Genomic DNA, 20,637 nt, shown 5'->3' with positions numbered 1-20,637 from the left:
TGGAAGATATACTATATTGGTATTCAGGTTAAATTGCCGTGTTGGCACTTTGTGATAAATAAGTGGGTATTTGGTTGCAGTTTGGGCACTCGGTCTCTAAAAGGTTCGCCATCACTGACCTAGGGTATAGAATCACTGCAACACCAACAATCAGAGGAGAAGAACAATAACAACAATACTATGCAGAGTCACAGAACAAAGCAGTAACAACAACCATGGGCCCAAAATCACAGCACCACCAACCAAACATGGGATATGAACTATGACAACCACCAACACCCGTGGACCTAGAACCAGCCACCAACAACCATGGATACAAAACCATGACACCACCACATCCAAAACTATGCCAACATAAATAGACATGGTCTCAGAATGATGGCAACAATGATACCCAGGAATACATGGTACCCACTCAAATGAACTACCATTCAGCTCATATGTCTTACTTAGTGGAGACTTCAATCAAGAACTTTTATCTGAATCGCTAAGCAAACCAATAATAAAACAGGGTTTCTGCTTATTGTTATGATGCTGATTATGGTGGTAATTGAGCAAAATGTGGCGTAATTTGTGACATATAGGTTCAAAGAAATTATCTGCACCCTGAAAGGATTTGGACCTTTCTGGACCTCTACGACAACCTTGGTTTGAGACACTGACGTCAGGAGAGATGTTTCTCAGTTCACCCTGTCTGACAAGGGTGGGTAGCTTAACAGGAAAGGTGTATGGCTTTGCGGGAACGGGTACGCGACATTAAGTGCCAAAAATGGCACCACAATTCTGGCATAAAATTCTGTTCCAAACCATGCCAACCAAGAGTAAGTATAAAGGGTCTATTCAAGCACCAAATGAGTCATCCAGCCGGAGCCACTGTGATAAACCTGGTGCAGGTCTAGACAGCCGGTTTAAGTTTACGCCATTTATAGGCTTACTAAATCTGCCCCATTGTCTGCACTACAGCAACAAGATAGAACGACGACAGGTAAGACAAGGTCTACCAAGAATTGAAAGACAGCAACTGGGATCAGACCACCACCTGGTATGTGCTAAGCTGGTATGTGCTAGCAGATGTAGTGTCCTTGTGAATCCCTGAAAATCTCAGCTCCACCAGAAATAGCCGTACTTGCCAAATTGTAAGCACTATTTCAGACTCTGCCCTTTAAGCCTGTAAGAACATGGGACTGAAGCACTGGAGGCCTGAAAAAAAAATGTATGTTCAACATTCTCTATCAGCAAAGTCAATACATGGGGTGAGGGTAATAAAACCCTACACTTCATTATAATGAATTCCTCAGGTCTTTTGAGATTGGTATGCATTTTGTAAATGACAGAGATTGAATTAAATGAATACTAAACCTAGAAATGAATTTTAAAAGTAAGCAAGAAATATAGTGGCCCTTACTGTTTGTCAGTGGTCAGTGTTTTCCGCATGATCCTGACTAAGGGTTTTTCTGCACTTGTTCTTTTTTTGCATTTTGTCTACTGCATTGTTCAACATTTTTTTTTCTGCCAGAGCCAAATTTGTGTGTGTAAGGCCCCTTCTAGCACTCCTGCAGAGAATACAGAGATAATCTTCTCCTTATATGCTCTATGTTCTGGTGTCAGGCTGAGGAGGATGTGCTTAGGGTCATACTGCAGGCAGGACAGGAGGGGAGGCTTCTGACCCAGCTAGTTGTCTTACAGCCAGACATAGGGGGAGACTGCTCTCCGGGGAAACAAAAAATGTCTTTATATATTCTTCAGTTTAGGGCTTGTTCACATCGGCATAGTTTATTTCTAGAGATGAAATATTCATATCTTGAAATTCGTTTACACTTCGTTTGGTGGTAAAAAGTGAATGGATTCCTTTACCACGGACCATAACGCAATTCTATGACGGAATGCCGTTATTCATTCCATCATAATAGAAGTCTATGGGCTGCAAAACGGATCCGTCCCGTTTCCGGTATGCAGGAGAGGACTCCCCTGCTCAACAGAAACGGGACGGATCAGTTTTGCAGCCCATAGACTTCTATTATGACGGAATGAATAACGGAACGCCTCTAAAGGCATTCCGTTATGGATTCCATCATAGAGCTGTGTTATGGTCCGTGGTAACGGAATCCATAACGCAATTTACCTTTTATCACCAAACCAAGTGTGAATGAATTTCAAAATATGAAATTCGCTCATCTCCATTTATTTCTATTATTCTGCCCATCATAGGAGGTCTGTAATAGGGTCCGTCAGGTTTTCATAATTTCCATGGTGTTGTTCTTGGTGTCAAGCGGCTTTCACATAACCTGCAATTGAAGCTCCTAACGTAGCCTCCAAAGCAAATGCGAACCAACGCTAGCTTGTAATAAAATCCTGTCAGAGGAGCAGAGTTCAAAAGGGGACCTCACACTGCCACACTCAACTCGCCCGTCTGTGTCTGTCCTTAGACTGCTGACTCCTATGGGCACAAGTTGCAGGGATCCATGTAAACGCAGCCTAAGGCCAGGATCAAACGCAAGTTCTTTGGTCAGTTATTTCCATCAGTTAGGCCTCATGCACACGAACGTTGTTTGTTTCCATATCTGTTCCATTTTTTTTTTTGCGGATAGGATGCGGACCCATTCACCGTGTGCGGTCCGCATCAGTATGTCCGTTACGTAGCCCCGCAAAAAAATAAAAAATAGAACCTGTCCTATTCTTGTCCGTTTTAGGCATTTGTTACAATGGATCCGCAAATAAAAAAATAAAAAAAAGTGGATCAGCAGTTTGCGGACCGCAAAACACATACGGTCGTGTGCATGTAGCCTTGTTGTGAGCCAAAACCAAAATATGGAGGCTTCACACAGATAAGTTATAGTGTAAAGATTTGCTACTGTTCTGTGCTTTTGGCTCGCAATAACTGACCAAATAACTGAAGTGTGAACTCGGCCTAAGGCTTTTTCCCCGCTGTCTGGCAGACACATGCGAGCGGAATGCTGCCCACAAATGACCACACGATTTTGAAAGTAAGAACTTGGCTTTATCTGAAAACTCGCACAGCCATTGTGTTCATGGGTGCGAGGAGTTTCGTCTGCATGTGGCCACCAGGGGGAAGATTTATCAAACTGCTGTAAAGTAGAACTGGCTTAGTTCCCCATAGCAACCAGATTTCATCTTTTATTTTCCAAAGTAGCTGTCAAAAATGAAAAATGGAATCTGATTGGTTGCTATGGACAACTAAAACAGTTGTGTTTTACACTAGTTTGATAAATCTCATGTAGCATGTGTGGTCTGAAGCAATTTGGCTGCTTTGTGGTGCTTATCATCTAATAAGAGGGCATGTCCATTGTAACAAGCAATTTTTCTTGGTTCAAGATAATAATAATGTAAGTAACTTTGCAAAATGTTGTATCTACAGCTCCAGTGTTTCCATGGTTACAGACTACAGGCAGGCCTTGCGTAGTCTGCAACTACAGTCGTGTTACTTACACTCCAGTAACTATGCTTGCTAAAATACAGACAATAGAAAAAGGGGACTGAGAGAAGAGCGTATCCCACGGCCAGATGACGTCTTAAACTTGAAAAAAAAAAAAAGATACTTGGCACAAGTTTATAAAATGTTCATATTTTGCAATCTAATTCCTGCAGTATTTCATCCCCCAAGAACAGATTTTGGGGGCTGCAGCAAATTGGACTTTGCTGTATGTTTCCATACCCTATTTCCAATGACGGGTCATTCAGAGAGTGGCCATTTAGAACCTCTAGTCATGTATGGCTAGCTTAACCTCCAGCAAATAAATTTCCTCATTTTGGTTTTTCCTACCAGCCTGTCAAGAGCTCAAACTTTTTTTTTACTTTTCTGTACATATAGTCGTAGAAGGGTTTGATTTTTGTGAGACAAGTTGTACAGTACTTTCTAAAGACACCATTTAATACTTCATAAGATGTATTAGGAAGCTGGAAAAAATTATTTACAGAGTACAATTGGGAGAATTTTTTTTTTAATTCAGCATTGATTTGTATTTATGGAGTTCTGTGGGTCAGTATAATTACAGTGATACCACATTTATATAGTTTGCTAAGTTTTAATACTTAAATTTTTTTTATTTTATTCTTTGCATCGCCATATTCTGACACCCATAACTCAACAGGAACTTTACTATAGCAGGTCTTGGAGCCTTCAGAAGACCCCAGGCTACCACTGCAAGTGAATGGATACCGCAATCTTGTGTCACTGGAAGTGGGTGTTTAGTAACTGGAGGGAGCCCCTCCGTTCAAACCACCACTCAGATGCTGTGGTCACAAAAGACCACGGACATAGCCGGCAAGTGTCTGCTGTATAGCTCCTAAGATGTGCTATACATGGAAGGCGCAAGTTGCCAGGGGGTTAAAAGAGCTGTCCAATTTAGAAGATCTGGATCAACTTGCAGGATAACAGGCTGAACTGGATGGACAAATGTCTTTTTTAGGCCTCATATACTATGTTACTATGTTCATATACCTTACTAGGAAGGTCTGACCTAATAGAGAGAGGTCCCCTATTCAGGATCCTCATCCAGATTGGAGAGTTGCTACAAAGAACATCTAGCTCTCTCTGGAGGATCTACCTGATTGATTTGAATAAGCCCAGTGTAATGCCTAAATTCCCCAGTGGTGGCGCTGAATAACAGCTGGGGGTCCCAACAAGGAGTCACTTTGTGATCAGCTTTAAAGGAAACGTCACCAAATTTTTTATGTGCAAGTTAAAACCAGATGGCGACACACATCCTTTTTTTCTAATCCGTTTTTAGTTTGAGCATTGAGCATTTAGAAAGCATTACGAAAATAGCTTTACAGCAGCCCCACGGTCCATAGACACAATGGCCTGGAGGGGACCTCATTGACTTCTATGGGAGAGTCTTCTAGGCATCCTTTGTGACCTGTGCAGAGGTCATTGTACAAGGAAAGAATAGATAGGCTTTTACAATGATCTACTGTGAATGGTGGATCATGTCTTTTCTATACACAGAGGTGATATCATTACAGGCAGATTAGAATGACAGATAAGCAGATAACTGCAGTAAAGCGATCTGTACAGACCAAAAAGTGGCGTCAATTAGGTTTAGTGGCCAGTGCGAAAACTGCAGGATTTTGTTTTTTGTTAAAATATAAATATTGACATGAAAAACATAAATATACATAAAAATATCATCAAAAATGAATAAAAAAAAATATGTTAAACTTAAAAAAAAAATTTAAACAATTGGACATTTTCTGATGAAACATTCCCTTTTAAAGGGACCCTTACAAATATGCATTGTCCGAAGCAGACAACCCCTTCAAGGCATCTTTTAAGGCCTCATGCACACGACCATGTGCCAGTCATGTCTGTGCTGCAGACGGCAAATTGCGGTCCAGGGGCACAGTCAGTGTGCCCGCCATCTGCGGACAAGGACCCATTCATTTGCACGCACTACTTTTTTGCTGTGCGGAGAGAAAACCCATGGAGGCACTCCGTAATGCTTCCGATCCGTTGCCCCCGTCCCGCACAGCACCATATCTTCCGGATTGTGGACCCACATTCAAGTTAATGCTATGGTTGTGTGCATGAGGCCTTAGGGTGGAAAATGCTGAAGTGCTGCCTAAAAAACGATTGTACTGAAAGTCTGGGGAGGCCTACTGTGACACCTGTTGCATCTAAATTAGAATAAAGCAGAGGAAGGTCCGAGTAAAGCTACATGCACACAAACGTTTGTTTTTGTGTCCGTTCTGTTTTTTTGCGGCTAGGATGTGGACCCATTCATTTCAATGGGTCCGCAAATAATTCGGGCAGCACATCGTGTGCGGTCCGCATCAGTATGTCCATTCTGTAGCCCCGCAAAAAAAAAAATATATAGAACATGTGCTATTCTTGTCCGTTTAAGCATTGTTACAATGGACCTGCAAAAAAAAAAAAAAAAAAAACGGATGGTATACGGATGCCATCCGTTTTTTGGGGCGGATCCGCAATTTGCGGACCGCAAAAAAACATACGGTCGTGTGCATGTAAATGTACCATGCCTTAATATATCGGATATAACTGATTTCCATACTACTTGATATCAGTTTTCCCATATAATAATGTAATAGGTCAGGCCTGGCGCAGCAGGCACTCTATCACACAGATGAACATGGTGGAGGCGGGGGGTATAAATAGAACCTGCTTGGAGCACATTACCCCGGCGCTTGGTTGCCAGGCGATAAGGACCCTCCCCAGGGGATATGGAAGCAGCTGCAGAGGCTGGGTTTGAAAGGATTAGGGATAATGGTGACTCACAGTGAATATTCTGTTTCCAAAAGAGAGCGAGAGGTGTACAATTCCTCCCGAACACAGTGCATCACTATTTCCTATTCCATCTGACTCATTCACAGCATCAAGCACAGACTGCATTGTTTAATTACAGCTCGCATTGTCGGGCGGCTCTACACCGTTTTACAAGGTGCGTTTACGGGTTTATCTCACAGGATGAATCCCCTAGTCCGATAATCAATAGTAAGAAGTGGATCTACGCCTTCAAACTCCCAGATACACTGCAGTGCTCCATTTAGCCTCAGTCCCCCCCCCAAAAAAAAAAAACGAATCTCATTCTCAGCGTGGCACACTGTTTAGGACCCCTCCACCCCAAAATCAATGAAATTCCAGGTGAAACTGCTGCTTAAAAGGGCATCTGTCAGGAGGATTGTTACGTATGACACTGGCTGACCTGTTGCATGTGCACTTGGCAGCTGAAGGCATCTGTGTTGGTCCCATGTACAAGAAAAATGACGTTTTAATATATGCAAATGAGCCTCTAGGAGCAATGGGGGTGTTGCCGTTACACCTAGAGGCTCAGCAGCACCATGTACACTTTCATTGACAGGACCAGTCATGATGACGTCGACACTGCCTGGGCCTGCCAATCAAAAACGCAGTAGTTGCAGAGAGAGCAGAGCCTCTAGGTGTAATGCCCCAGTTGCTCCTAGAGGCTAATTTGCATATATTAAAACATTATTTTTCTTAGCAATGCGGGCACATATGGACATGGGACCAACACAGATGCCTGTAGCTGACAAGCGCACATAGAACAGGTGAGCCCGTCTTTGTGCCCTTTAATTGGTGAATTTTCAAAGGATGAAGAGAAATCTGTCCCCACAGTTATCACTTTAATATGTTCAGCTGTGAATGGACCTATTGCAAGTGTATATACAGCTAATGACTCTTCCATACAAGCAATGCCTGTTCTAGACTGAACTACCTCTGAAAGGGGTTGTCAAGGATTCACTAAGTATTGGTCGTTCGCTTCACTTTGCAGATTCCATAAGGCAGAGTTCACAGCGTTATTTCCATTGGCGATTGTGAGCCAAAACCAGGTGCCGGTCAAAAACACAGAGTATGCCCTAATGCACACAACCGTTGTTTCATTCCGTGTCCGTTGTTCAGTTTTTCGTGATTTTCTGCGGACCCATTGACTTTCAATGGGTCCGTTGAAAATTCTGCTAATGCACCGTTTGTCATCCGCGTCCGTGATCCCAGTCCATCAAAAAAATATAACCTGTCCTATTTTTTTTTCACGGAAAACGGTTTGCGGACCCATTCAAGTCAATGGGTTCGTGAAAAAACGTGGAGGCACACAAGATTGTCATCCGCGCATCCATTTTTTTCCTATCATTTGCATGGCAAACTTGACTTAGACTTTACATTACACGTTATCTCTCAGTAGGCGTCACTACTGGTTTTGGCTCACAATCACTGATGGAAATAACTGACCAATTAACTGGAATGTGAACTCTGCCTAACTTTGTAATATACTTTACCTGTGCTATCCCCATCATACTATGTGAATGCCAGTGACGTGATCCTGGCTACGCCAACACAAGTTCCTTCTGGTCAGATCCATCTCTTTTTCTCTTCAAGCTTCCAGGCCGGAGCCTCAGTGTACACCACTAACTGTCTAACCTGTATGGTCGGTCCTAAAAGGCATCCACAAGCACTGGCACATGTACTGTGCACAGAGGATCGATAGCGGGGTCTGTTCGGGGAGTGGGTGGACAAACAGAAGGAGGAGTAAGATTAGCAGGGAGGTACTCAACCTGGTGGACGTAGAGGAATGCGTTTGGCAGCAAAACAACAAATATATGGCCACGGACTAGAAGTAAATAAAGCGACTACTGCCATCATCGTGGGGAATCGGGAAAATGTAAGCGCAAGGGTGAAAGCCCTATTAGGGCAACAATAACAGAAAATTTATAATGGGCTTAGCACGTTTTTTTAATCAAACCAGTCCGGTGGCTTCTGCTGCCTTATCTGGGAGAATAAAATGATAGAAGGAGAGAAGCTGAGCTCTGTCATATATAGATGTATATGTTTTGGCGCAGAATTTGTGGAGCAGAGTAAATCCTCACCGGATTCCTAGATGAGAGTCCTGATTACCTCGCCCACACACACACTGATACAGGGAGACATGTCAATCACTGTGTGTGGGCGGGTAATCAGGACTCTCACTGTGTCTCCTAGGAGTCCTGTCAGGATTTATCAAACTGGTATAAAGTGGTACTGGCTTAGTTGACTATAGTAACCAATCAGATTCCTCCTCTCATTTTCCAAAGGAGCTGTCCAAAATGAAAGGTGGTATCCGATTGGTTGCTATGGGCAACTAAGCCAGTTCTACTTTATACCAGTTTGATAAATGACCCATTAGTCTTTTTCCCCAGAAATCCTGCTCCAAATCGTATAAACCTATGTATTATAGGGCTCAGCTGCTCTCCGTGTTGTATTCTGCTCTCAGACAGGGCAGCAGAAGTCAATTGACAAGATGGCTTTAAATTAAGGCTATAGCTCTGACCACCCCTTTAAAGTCTGTTTTATCTACCTCCACACTTCAGCCCTCAGCGTTTTAGGACATGGGATGCTCTTCATCCTGATAACGCAGCAACGCTGTCACCCGATGTGCGCTTAGTTGCAGTGCCACTGAGAAAAATGAGGATGTGGTGAGGATGTGTCGGCCATGGCGGATCCCTCCTGTGCTGAGCTGTAATTAAAAACTCTTGTTTGCAAACACAAGAATAAAAGTTTCGTGAAATCTGTCACCTCGCTTATAATTAAATGCTCGGCAGCGGGGAGAGGCTGCGGAAACCACTGATTCCACAATGATCGCATTATACTGGGCCCGGTTCTTGCAGACCGCCTCTTAACCTGTTCAGTGCCGGCTGCATTCCAAAGCTTGAGAGGGTTTCAATTTCCGCAAGTCTTTGGTAATCTGACTGGTTTCCAAAATCTTTAGTTAAGATAAAACCATAGCAAGGATTTGGGTGGAGAAGTCTCACCAAGAAGGCGCTGGCCTATTATGCAGGGAGAGGCAAAGTGAAAGTGGGAGGAAGGATCGCTGCAGTTCTACTGATTATCAGCAGCAGATCCCTGATCACACAGAGAGATTTGCTGAGATCTTTCATCCTGGGTGATTGCCGATTCATTGGCTGATCGGCTGCACTATTACATGGGCCATTTATCAGGAACGAGTGTTCCTATGAACATTTATTCCCAATAATTGGCCTGAATATCTTGCGGTCTAAAAGGCCTTAAAAAATTTATAGGAAGTGGCTTTTGGGTGACTACCACAGGGCAGTTACCACTGCGGAGTGTCAGTGGAGGATGACCATGTCCATCCATGTAATGAGCCCTCATGTTCACAACTCCTCCAAGTGCAATTATAAGGTTAAAGGGAACCTGTCACCGGGATTTTGTGTATAGAGCTGAGGACATGGGTTGCTAGATGGCCGCTAGCACATCCGCAATACCCAGTCCCCATAGCTCTGTGTGCTTTTATTGTGTAAAAAAAACGATTTTATACATATGCAAATTAACCTGAGAGGAGTCCTGTCCCTGACTCATCTTCAACAAATGGCATTTATCATGTAGAGAAAGTTAATACAAGGCACTTACTAATGTGTTGTTGTTATCCATATTGCCTCCTTTGCTGGCTCATTTCATACATTTTTCCATCACATTATACACCGCTCATTTCCATGGTTACGACCACCCTGTAATCCATCAGCAGTAGCCGTGCTTGCACACTATAGAAAAAAGCACCAGCCTATGTGGTTCGGCCACTAGTGAGGCAAGCATGGTCACCACTGATGGATTGCAGGGTGGTCTGTAACCATGGAATAGAGCAGTGTATAATGTGATGGAAAAATGAATCCAGCCAGCAAAGGAGGCAATATGGACAATCACAATATATTAGTAAGTGGCTTGTATTAACTTTCTCTACATGATAAATGCCATTTGCTGAAGTCAGACAAGCTTTTTAAAGGGAGCCTGTCACCATGAAATACACTGCAATCTGCAGGCAGCATTGCTGTCATTTACCTTCTTTATAAACCATTGTTTCATACCACAATTACATCCAAAGCTGCATTTAGAAGTTTTTCTTTTTTTGGTTGCAGCATTCAGCAGCTCATACATAACGCTGGGTTCACACCTAAGCGTTTCGGAAACGCGCGTTTTTATGCGCGATTTTGTCGCGCGTTTTTATGCGCGTTTTTTGTAATAGTAAACGCGCGTTTGACGCGCGTTTGGGTGATTGACAGCAGTGTTGTCCAAAGAGTCTATGGCCCAAACGCACGTCAAACGCGCCAAAAAAAGCTCCTGTACTTGTTTGAGCGTCGGGCGTTTTGCAGCGCGTTCAAACGCGCTGTAAAACGCGAAAATGTGAACCAGCCCCATAGGGAAGCATTGGTTTTCATGTGTTGTGCGTTTTACAGCGCGTAGGAACGCGCTGTAAAACGCTCAGGTGTGAACCCAGCGTAAAGGTAATGCTAATATTGTTCAGCAGAAACGATTGGCAGCAGGGAAGCCATTTGTCGCCATGCCGCTTATTCACATAGCAGGCAGCATCTATACAGATCATGTGTGTTAATGCTGGATTTTAAAGGGAACCAGTCACCATGAAATGCAGCGCCGACTGCAGGCAGCATGTTATAGGGCAGGAGGAGCTGAGCAGATTGATAGGTAGTTTTATAGGAAAAGATTGTGTATAAATTGCAATTTGTTAATTTAAATCTCCGCTCTTTCTATGCTTAGGAGTCATGTAGGCTGACAGCTATCTCTGCATGCCTTTGTATACAAGGAAGGCTGTCAATCATTAAGTAGGACCGCCTACATGACTCCTAAGCAAAGAAAGATTTAAATGCATAAATTACAAGTTTTGCCAAATATTCAGCCTGCTCAGCTCCTCCTGCTCCATTACATGCTGCCTGCAGATTGCACTGCATTTCATGGTGACGGGTTCCCTTTAAAATCCGGCATTAACAAGCATGCTCAGATCTGTAGAGATGCTGCCTGCTAGGAGGCATGGCGACAATTGCTGCTTCCTTGCTGCCAATTATTGCTGGTGAACAATTATTAGTATTACCTTTATGCATAGGCTACTGAATGCTGCAACCAAAAAGAATACATTTTGGAGTGCAGCTCTGGATGTAACTGGACTGGAGTATAAAACCATGGTTTATAAAGAAAAAACATGGTTTATAAAGAGGGTAAATGACAGCAATGTTCTCCTTTTATTTGAGCACATCATGTTCATCATCATCACTGGGGTATTGTATTCCTAGAAAGAAAAGAAATCTAATTTGGGTGCCTATTAAGAGCGCAGAAAGGTCTTCTAGTGCTCTGCTCCAGGGAAGGAAACAATACTTGGATCATTATATAATTACATTTTACCCACAGTACACCGCTGCACGGCGGTAATAACCGACGGAAAGAAGTGACGAATCATATGAAAATTAAGGTATTTTGGGGGAAAAAACAGAAGTTCTGAAAGAGAGAAACATAAAATAAATAAAATAAATAATTATAGTAAACATCGTGGTCTGTCATCAAATATAAGGGTCTGTAGCTGATGTCCTCGGAAGAGAGGTGCGGCAGCCCAATCCTCTATTAACCTTTCCAAGCCAGAGGCTTTACACTGCCTGATGATCGGGCAGATTATAACTAACAAGTTTTCATACATAAAAGGTACCACTGATTACCCGATGAAGGAGCGGAACGCAAATGGCATTAGCGATTGCTCACCTCCATACTGTGGAGGAGATCTCTGCATGTAATAGCAGTGGTCTCCTTCACCGACAAGCATGCTTCCTTCTACACAATCATCTGCTTAATGAAGCAGTCTAAAGGGGCCTTTAGAGTGCGTTCACATGACGGATTTGGACTATGTTAAAAATTGGTGGCGCACCCCATGGCAGAAAATGCTGCTATTTCTGCCATGCTTTTTCATTTAAAATGCTGTCGTTCTGCTCTCGGTTTAGGTCTATTGGATGGTGCTAAACCACGAGCCAGCTCGTGCCGCCGCGCCCATGCGGTAACTGTACGAACAATGGATATGTACAGTCCTGGCACGGTCTGGAAAACTGCATGTGAAAAATCCTCAGCCACATGAACTGCAGAGCGGCCTCCCATTGAAACCAACGGGAAGTGTTTCAGAGCACATTTGGCCTGATTTTCAGCACCGAATCTGCATTGAAACCCATTAAAAAAACCTGATGTGTGAACATACACTTAAGGGTCCATTCACACGTCCGTTGTTTCTTTCCTGATCTGTTCCGTTTTTTCAGGAACAGATCTGGACCAGATCTGGACCCATTAATTTTCAATGGGTCCTGAAAAAAATCTGACATTCTGCTGTCCGTTTTTTTTCAGGACCCATTGAAAATAAATGGGTACAGATCTGGTCCAGATCTGTTCCTGAAAAAACGGAACAGATCAGGAAAGAAAAAACGGACGTGTGAATGGACCCTAAGGGTGTATTACACACCTCGATGCGGCAAGTGTTAAAATTTTGGACCCTTTGCTTCGGAGGGTCCGAGGGCTGTTTTTACTGGGCGCCCTAACATTGGCAGGTCTCTTAGGAGACATACATGGCAAGGATATGGCAAAGTACAGGCATCATGATAAAAACATTGGCTGGTATGACTATATTACAGTACACTGTAGAATTTCTCCTCTAATAAAGTGGAGGGGTGCAGCTAACCCAGGACCCTTAGCTACTCGTATATCATAAAACAAGCACCAACTCATACATAAGCCTTTATATAAATTGAGTGGTGATGTCATTGCTTTCAGAGAACAGATGACATCATCCCATTATCACTTCTTGTCCATGACTCATCCCCCTTACAGAAAATTTGCAATCAATGTCAAGACATATATTTAAGTGCAAAATGTACCTCCTACATGAACTTAGATTTTTAAAACCGAAACGGAGATTGTTAAAGGCGCATATTTTTCCATAAATTCGGCATCACAGTAAATCCAGACACAAAGGGGACTGATCCAGCAAGCTATACTCTGACGGTATAAGGAGTAGGAGCAGTGCTCAGCAGATGGTGCGGTGATCACGCATAAACCCCACTCCGTCTGCAGCCGATTCAGGAGCTCCTGCATGAACAGACCTCAAAAGATCCTCAAATTGGGATTTGGGGGAAGGGGAGATGTGTTAATGTCTGCGACTGAACTTGTCGCCAACTCTGTCTCATGCCTTAAATATAGATGCAGGTCACTGGCACATTGCGACTACCCAGGAAAAATCCCTGCAAATCAGAGAGGCGATAGAAATCACAAAAGAAAAAGACAAAAATTCTGTATATTACCCAACTGTCGATAGACCGCTAATAGATATATATGAGCTAGACAGATAAATAAAAATAATAAATAGGATACAGACAGATGTTTTTTAATTTTTTAATTTTTTTTTATCTACAAGAAAGGAGCAGCAGCTCCAGGAAAGAGGAACACAAATGAAACCTGGAAGTCTCCAGGAATGCAGCGAGCAGCAGAAAATGCTGGAAAACTTCCTCCTCTCCAGCTGCCTGCTATAAATACAGTCTGTGCAGTTGGTGTGTTACATGAGGCCATATATATACATGGAGAATCCAGGAGAGACAATGCAGCTTGGCATCCTGCACCAGGGGCAAAACGTCCAGCTCCTGGGATCCAATGTGAAGGGCCTTCCTCCACCTACCATGTGTCATTCATACTACTGGTGATTTTTAGGTGGTAGAACAAACTTTGGGACCCCTCAGGCGCTAAAGAATAGGTGTGTCTGCTACCTATGCACCTCCTATAGCGACACATCCCAGTCCTGTACAATGCTCCACACAAAGTCCAACACTGATATCACCAGGAAACGCCATAAAAGACAAGTAGGACTTACTGCACCATCTCCAGCAGCCTGGCTACGAAGGAGAAAAACACCAGGAAAACTACTGTCCGTGGTATACTGCGTGTATATGAACGGACATCATGTGTAACGACTCCACTTGACAGTTCATACAAGGGTTTTAGAGGTGTTTTTTCTGTACTTTTTGCCTTGTTTTTTTTTTTGTGTTAAAAACATCATCTCCAGATGTTAGCTGAAGAACTACGGGATATCAAACGCAGGACACACAAGATTTTTTTAAAGTTGTTTTTGTTAATAAGGTGCTTTTTTTCAGGCCTGTTCACATCATCTTCTCTATAGGGGAAAAACGCCATTAAGAAAAACACTAGTGGTGAGACACGCTGACCCAGATCTACTAAAGTGTCTGCACATGGAATCAGTCTACAAATTGGCGCATACTGATGCAAATTTGGCACAACTAGTGCTTTTACACTCTTTCAGGTTCTCTCAAAAAAGGGAGAGACTTAGCAGGAAGTGGGCATGGCTTTGCAGGAAAGGAGTATGGCCCAAGATGCGCCATTTTTCACCAAAATTGAAACACAATTGTGGCTGAAAATTCTAAGCCAACCAATAGTTGGAATACGGTCAGAGAACAGTGTCTATCCCTGCAGCACATTCCTCCTCCAGCCGGAGCCCCTGTGATAAATCTGGTGCAGGTCTAGACGGCCGGTCTAAGCTTACACCATATATAGGGTTAGTAAATCTGGGCACTGTCTGCAAAAAATGTGGCAAAAACTGGTGGTGAGATTGCGCTTATTCTGGCATTTTTGTTACTAGTAAAAAAATGCCAGTGCCAAATTCATGTGTGAGGAGACCCTTAGGCTAGGGCTACACGATGACATTTGTCACACCAATGTCGCACGTACATTTTTATAATTATAGTCTATGGTGTCGCACTGCGACATGCTGCAACTCGACAGTCGCAGCATGTCGCAGTGTGACACCATAGACTATCATTCTAAAAATTGTTGCGTGACATTGGTGTGACATCAATGTCGCGCGACACATGTTGCAGTGTAGTTGTGCTCTAAGTGTCGCGCGACACATGACGTCGTGTAGCCCTAGCCTTAATGCAGATCACTGCAGAAGCCAGTTTACCTATGGTCCCCTAACACATTAGTGTATTGTTGGCTGAACCCACCGATTGAGAGAATATTTTCACCCGATTTGTTTGTCTTTTTGTTCTCCTGGGAGATAAACCGTAGTCAGAGCTGTCTGGCAGCGGCTTTCTCTGCAAAATATAGCATAATAATAACAACAACATGTCCTATTCTGGTCGGACCCATTGACGTCAATGGGCCCACAAAAAACTGTGGACAGCACATGGACGGTATCCATATTTTGCGGATCTACGAATTGCGGACCGCAAAATGGATATGGTTGTGTGTATGATGCATATGGCAGAATACAGTATCTCAAGGAGACATCGTATGATGACACACAATGTGACAAAGTAAAAAGGTTTGTGTACATTGCAAAACAATGTACAGGAGTTTCTTGGACCCTCAGGATAGGCCACGATAGGCCAACACGCAGATCAGCTGCCCAGTAGCTCCAGCGCTGGAACTGTGTGTAGTGGATGGTGCTGGTTACTGCAGCACTGCTCCCAATTGGAGTAACCAGCTCTCTCCATAGACGGAGATGTAGTTCTACCACAAGGGTAATTGCAGAATAGCTTGATTGGGGGTGGGGGGTCCTACACAAAGTACTGGGCTGCATTTTTCTAGAAGCCTGGCTGGTCAGGATTTAGACTCTAGAATAAGGGATTAACAGAGTTATTTAATACAAAAACACTTCAGCTGAGCATGCAGGACGTGCAGCAGGAAGGGCACGACGAGTGACTTACAGGTCAGGGGCCACATAGAAAATATAATTACATTTACTAAACCCACAGAAAAAGTATTCCAGGAACGGCAAGTGAAATGTGAGCAATGTGGCACTGAATGCAGTGGAGGAGAACGCTACATCATAGTGCAAGTTACAATAGCAGCAGGAACCCTATTAATTTTCCCCTCACTGCACTATCACACAATTCACCCTCAGGAGGTACTTAAATGAAGCTGAATTCAGATAGCGGTACGCTGAGCAGCATAAGGCTACCTACTTGCGGTTTTTCTGAGCTCGTTCTTATGTGGAAAAACCGCAGCGTAGCACAGTACCAGCAAAGTGATTAGACAAATCTCACGTACACTTTGCTTTTTTGTTCCGTGCAGAAATTCACCTGCCGTGCGGATTTTGAAATCTGTGGCCTGTCAATTTTTTGTGCACATTTCCTCCTTTTCAATTCAAGGGTGAGAGCAGCGGCAAACTGCAGCAAAAACTGCAAGTAACATGTGCTGAAATGCACGTAAATTTGCATGGAAATTCACGCACAAGACAGCCCCCCCCCCCTGTCTGCAGTTATGTGTTCCGTAGCAGTACTAATATGAGCACCACAAGGCGCTTGCATTAGGTCATCTGACAAGCATTAAAGTGGTTGTCCCGTCTGGACATTTATGGCATATCACTAGGATATGCCATTAGGGTCAGACAGCGGTGGGGCCCGCACCGAAGACCCACTCCTAACTCCAAAACAGTGAGGCGGCAGTCCCACAGCTATGAATGTAGAGCAAGCTGCACTAGTGCTGCCGCCCTTATGTTCACCACCATGAGCCAGCGCTCAGCTGTTTTTGGAACTCTCATATCCGCGAATAGAGGGTGTTGCATAGATAAACTGGAACGCCCCCTGCTGCAAGTCAAGTAAACAGAGACAGGAGGGCTGGACAAGATCTGCAGCACTGGAACAGAAAGGGACAATGTTTTTTGGTTTTTTTTGCCACATTTGTCTGACTTTGAGCAACATTTCGCCCAACTGGGACAATCCCTGTTTTGGGTTATCTGCAGGGACCACTTGCTGGAGGCTGTGGGTAAGGCCTCTTTCACACTACTGTATGGCTATTTCAGTGTTTTGCGGTCCGTTTTTCACGGATCTGTTGTTCCGTTTTTTGTTTCCGTTGTGTTTCCATTTTATTTCCGTTTTTCCATATGGCATATACAGTAATTACATAGAACAAATTGGGCTGGGCATAACATTTTCAATAGATGGTTCCGCAAAAAACAGAACGGATATGGAAGACATACGGCTGCATTTCTGTATTCATTCCGTTTTTTTTGCGGACCCATTGACTTTAATGGAGCCCCACGGAACGTGATTTGCGGCCAAATATAGGACATGTTCTATCTTTGCACGGAACGGAGATACAGAAACGGAATGCATACGGAGTACATTCCGTTTTTTTTTGCGGACCTTTTGAAATGAATGGTTCCGTATACGGAACGCAAAAAACGGCCCGCAAAACGGGGAAAAAAAACGGTAGTGTGAAAGAGGCCTAAATCTGTAAGTATTCAATTTACCTCCAGCGCCACCACAGGAGAAATGAAGCATTACACAATGGGTATTCAAATCAATGGATTTTCTGTGTAATGTAGAGCAGGTCCTCCAGGGAGGGGACCAAGAGATTAGGGCAGCTCTTCACTGCATGTAGTGAAGTCATAGTAATGGCTGGGGTCTATTGCACATCCTCACAATTTCCTTATTTTCTCATCCGGTATTAGGACTAATAGCTTTTAAAAAGCAAATGTTCCAGACGTAAATACATTGGTCAAGAAATACATTTATGTAAAGTTAGGGGGAAAATTTACAATGATTACTCGAAAATGTAAAATTAACTATAATAATCTCCGTACATTTGGGCTCATAGCTTTTCTCCTTGCGCCCATCACTAATGCTAAGTCGTCAATATAGAACCGAGCCATCAAGTCCAGAAAATCAATATGGATGCAGATCTAATTCAGGACGTATGACAAGATTGATAATTATGCTCTGCAGCGTTGTTTCGCAAACAGACGCATTTCAAGACCACAAAAATATTACTAAGAAAACTGGCTTCAGAAAGTGTTCTCGGAAAAGCAGTTTGATGCTCTGACTGAGGTGGGGGAGGGGTGAACGATGCAAAAAGCCTGGACATAAACAGAGGCACTGGAATGACATTACTAGCACAAGGAATTCTACAGGAACTCATTTGTATAGAAGGTGGACAAAATGAAAACTGAATAAAGCGTTGTTTTGTTCAGCCTGTGCCTCCTGGTTCAGGAATTAGCCACAACTACATAATTGACAGAACATAAAACGACCTTGGTGCCCTATGCCCCGCAGTGCCTTCCTTACCCAGCAGAGAAAAATACCGTACATTGAGAAATCTGCAGTACATGGCGGACAGCAGCACAGTGTAACGCCTGCAGTTATGTTTTATATATTAGGGTGTGGGATAGGATGAGGGGGCTCACACCTCGAAAACAATGGCCGGTTACCCTGACACTGTAGCAAATGTTGGAAACCATTAGCTTCCCGGCCACAACGCCGATATCAGAGAATCAAAAGGTGAACTTCAGCCCCTGGAGAACAAAACCAATCCTGAAGCCAGGAAAACATTCCTCTCTGACTGAGAAAACAAAAGGTTTCCTCACGCAGAGGCCTATGTGAGCGAGGAGACACCCAGCCGCTCTTATCAGCAAGGTTGTAGATGGAGTATGCGTCATATTCCAATGAAAAGCCGTCAGAGGACACGGGGAGCTCCATGGATGATGAGGAGTGGATCGTGAAAAGAGAGAAGGGAATATTTATCAAAACTGGTGCAAAGTAGAACTGGCTTAGTTGTCCATAGCAACCAATCAGATCCCACCTTTCATTTTTCAGAGCTCCTTTGGAAAATGTAAGGTGGCATCTGATTGGTTGCTGTGGGCAACTAAACCAGTTCTACTTTACACTAGTTTGATACATTTTCCCCAGACAGTAAAAAAGACAGATATGACTGCTCTTCTTTTTTGAATTCACTCCTGGGTTTGGCTTCCAAAACTGCATCAGGACACCTGACCGTGTGGTCGTACCTTATGGGACCTCTACTGAGGGCAATGCAGACGTGTACAGGACCCCTCTACTGAGGTTACCAAATCCATAAAAAGGGACCCTACCAAGGGTAATAAGGTACAGGACTCCTACTGAGGACAAGCTATAAACACACACATCTGAGGGTCATACATCTATAAATGAGGTCGGATCTTCCAGAGGGGACTACAGCCATATAAAAAGACCCCGCTGAGAGAAAAGGCTCAAGCACAGGGCGGTACAGCAGTTTTTTGTATACAACTGGGATGTCGGTCAGTACATCGAACACCGCTCTATAAATCATTTGTAATGATGGGGATGATTTTCCATGTTCCGCCTATGTATTATTTTCTTCTCAGAGCTGACAAAACACTAAAAGTCAGACCCACAGAACCAACGAGTCAGAAGCGATCGGTTTGGCTCCATATATATCATCAGATCATTAATAATTAATCATTACACGACAAAGTTTAGGGATTCTATAACACTTTGCACAATTTATTTCATTTTCCATATGGAGAATCGTGAAATCTCAGGTTGGACCTTCCTTCTTATTCTTCTCATCATCATGTCGGTAGAACTTCAATCAAATCCCAAAACTAAAAGCGTCAAACACATACCATCTGCACCCAGCCCTGTGCACAGAGCCTGGGCCCGCTGCCAGCATACCAGCATTTAATGGAGTGGGCTCATGTGACGGCAGCTGGGCTGCTGCTCAGACTCTTCCCCACACAAATATTACTGTTCCTAAGCAATGGAAACAGGAGAGGCCTGACAACCAGGAACCGGCCGCAAAGCACAGTGCCGGCCACATGTTTGAGATGGGGGCTCGGCTTAAAGATTGTGCTTGCACAGACACCCTCCTAATAAAGAAAACCCCTCAAACTGAGAAGGAGGGGACAGTGGGGGGAGTGAACCTCCACCGAGATGACAAGCCATTGTTTTGCAAAACACCTCCCACGTGAATAAATCAGAAATGTATAAATTACTAATTTTACTGAATCTTTTTCCATAAAACTAGATATCAATCGGCTCAGTTCCTCCTGCTCTATAACATGCTGCCTACAGATTGCATTTTTCGGTGACAGGTCCTCTGCAGCCTGTTTATATTGACTATCTATACTCCGGATAGGTCATCAATATCAGATTGGTGGGGTGCTCCATAAGCTGCGGTGCTCCATGCGAGCGCTGCTTCCTCTTCATTACGCTACGCGTCGTCTCCCCTGTAGTGGTGGCACAGTGTAATTACAAGGGAATGGGGCAAGTATTTGTAATTACACTCACGTCTGAGACGATGGGCAGCGTAATCACAGAGCGCCGCCTCCTCTTCAAACACCTGATCGGCGCCGATCAGCTATTGATGACCTATCCCGTCATCAATACAAACAGGCTGCACAATCGCTTTAAGACAACCAAACTGTTCTCAGTTTCGAGTTTATGGGAACCTTAGGTAAAAAAAAAAAAACACTATACGGCCGCCATTACAACTCTTTTAGGCTGTCACCAAGAATTTTGACAGCACTTGGGGAGAAAAAAAAAAAA

General features: G+C 43.6%; 1 protein-coding gene across 15 annotated transcripts in view; it reads right to left on the bottom strand.

Moving 5' to 3' along the window:
- Positions 1 to 20,637, bottom strand: part of KIF1B (kinesin family member 1B) — a 150,191-nt gene that overhangs the window by 84,714 nt on the left and 44,840 nt on the right. The gene's annotated exons all lie outside the window — the stretch shown is intronic.

The sequence above is a fragment of the Bufo gargarizans genome, chromosome 2 (assembly GCF_014858855.1).
Source record: "Bufo gargarizans isolate SCDJY-AF-19 chromosome 2, ASM1485885v1, whole genome shotgun sequence".
NCBI classification, from domain to species: Eukaryota; Metazoa; Chordata; class Amphibia; order Anura; family Bufonidae; genus Bufo; species Bufo gargarizans.
Note: the sequence above shows the minus strand (reverse complement) of the source record. Positions and strands in the feature narration are given on the sequence as shown.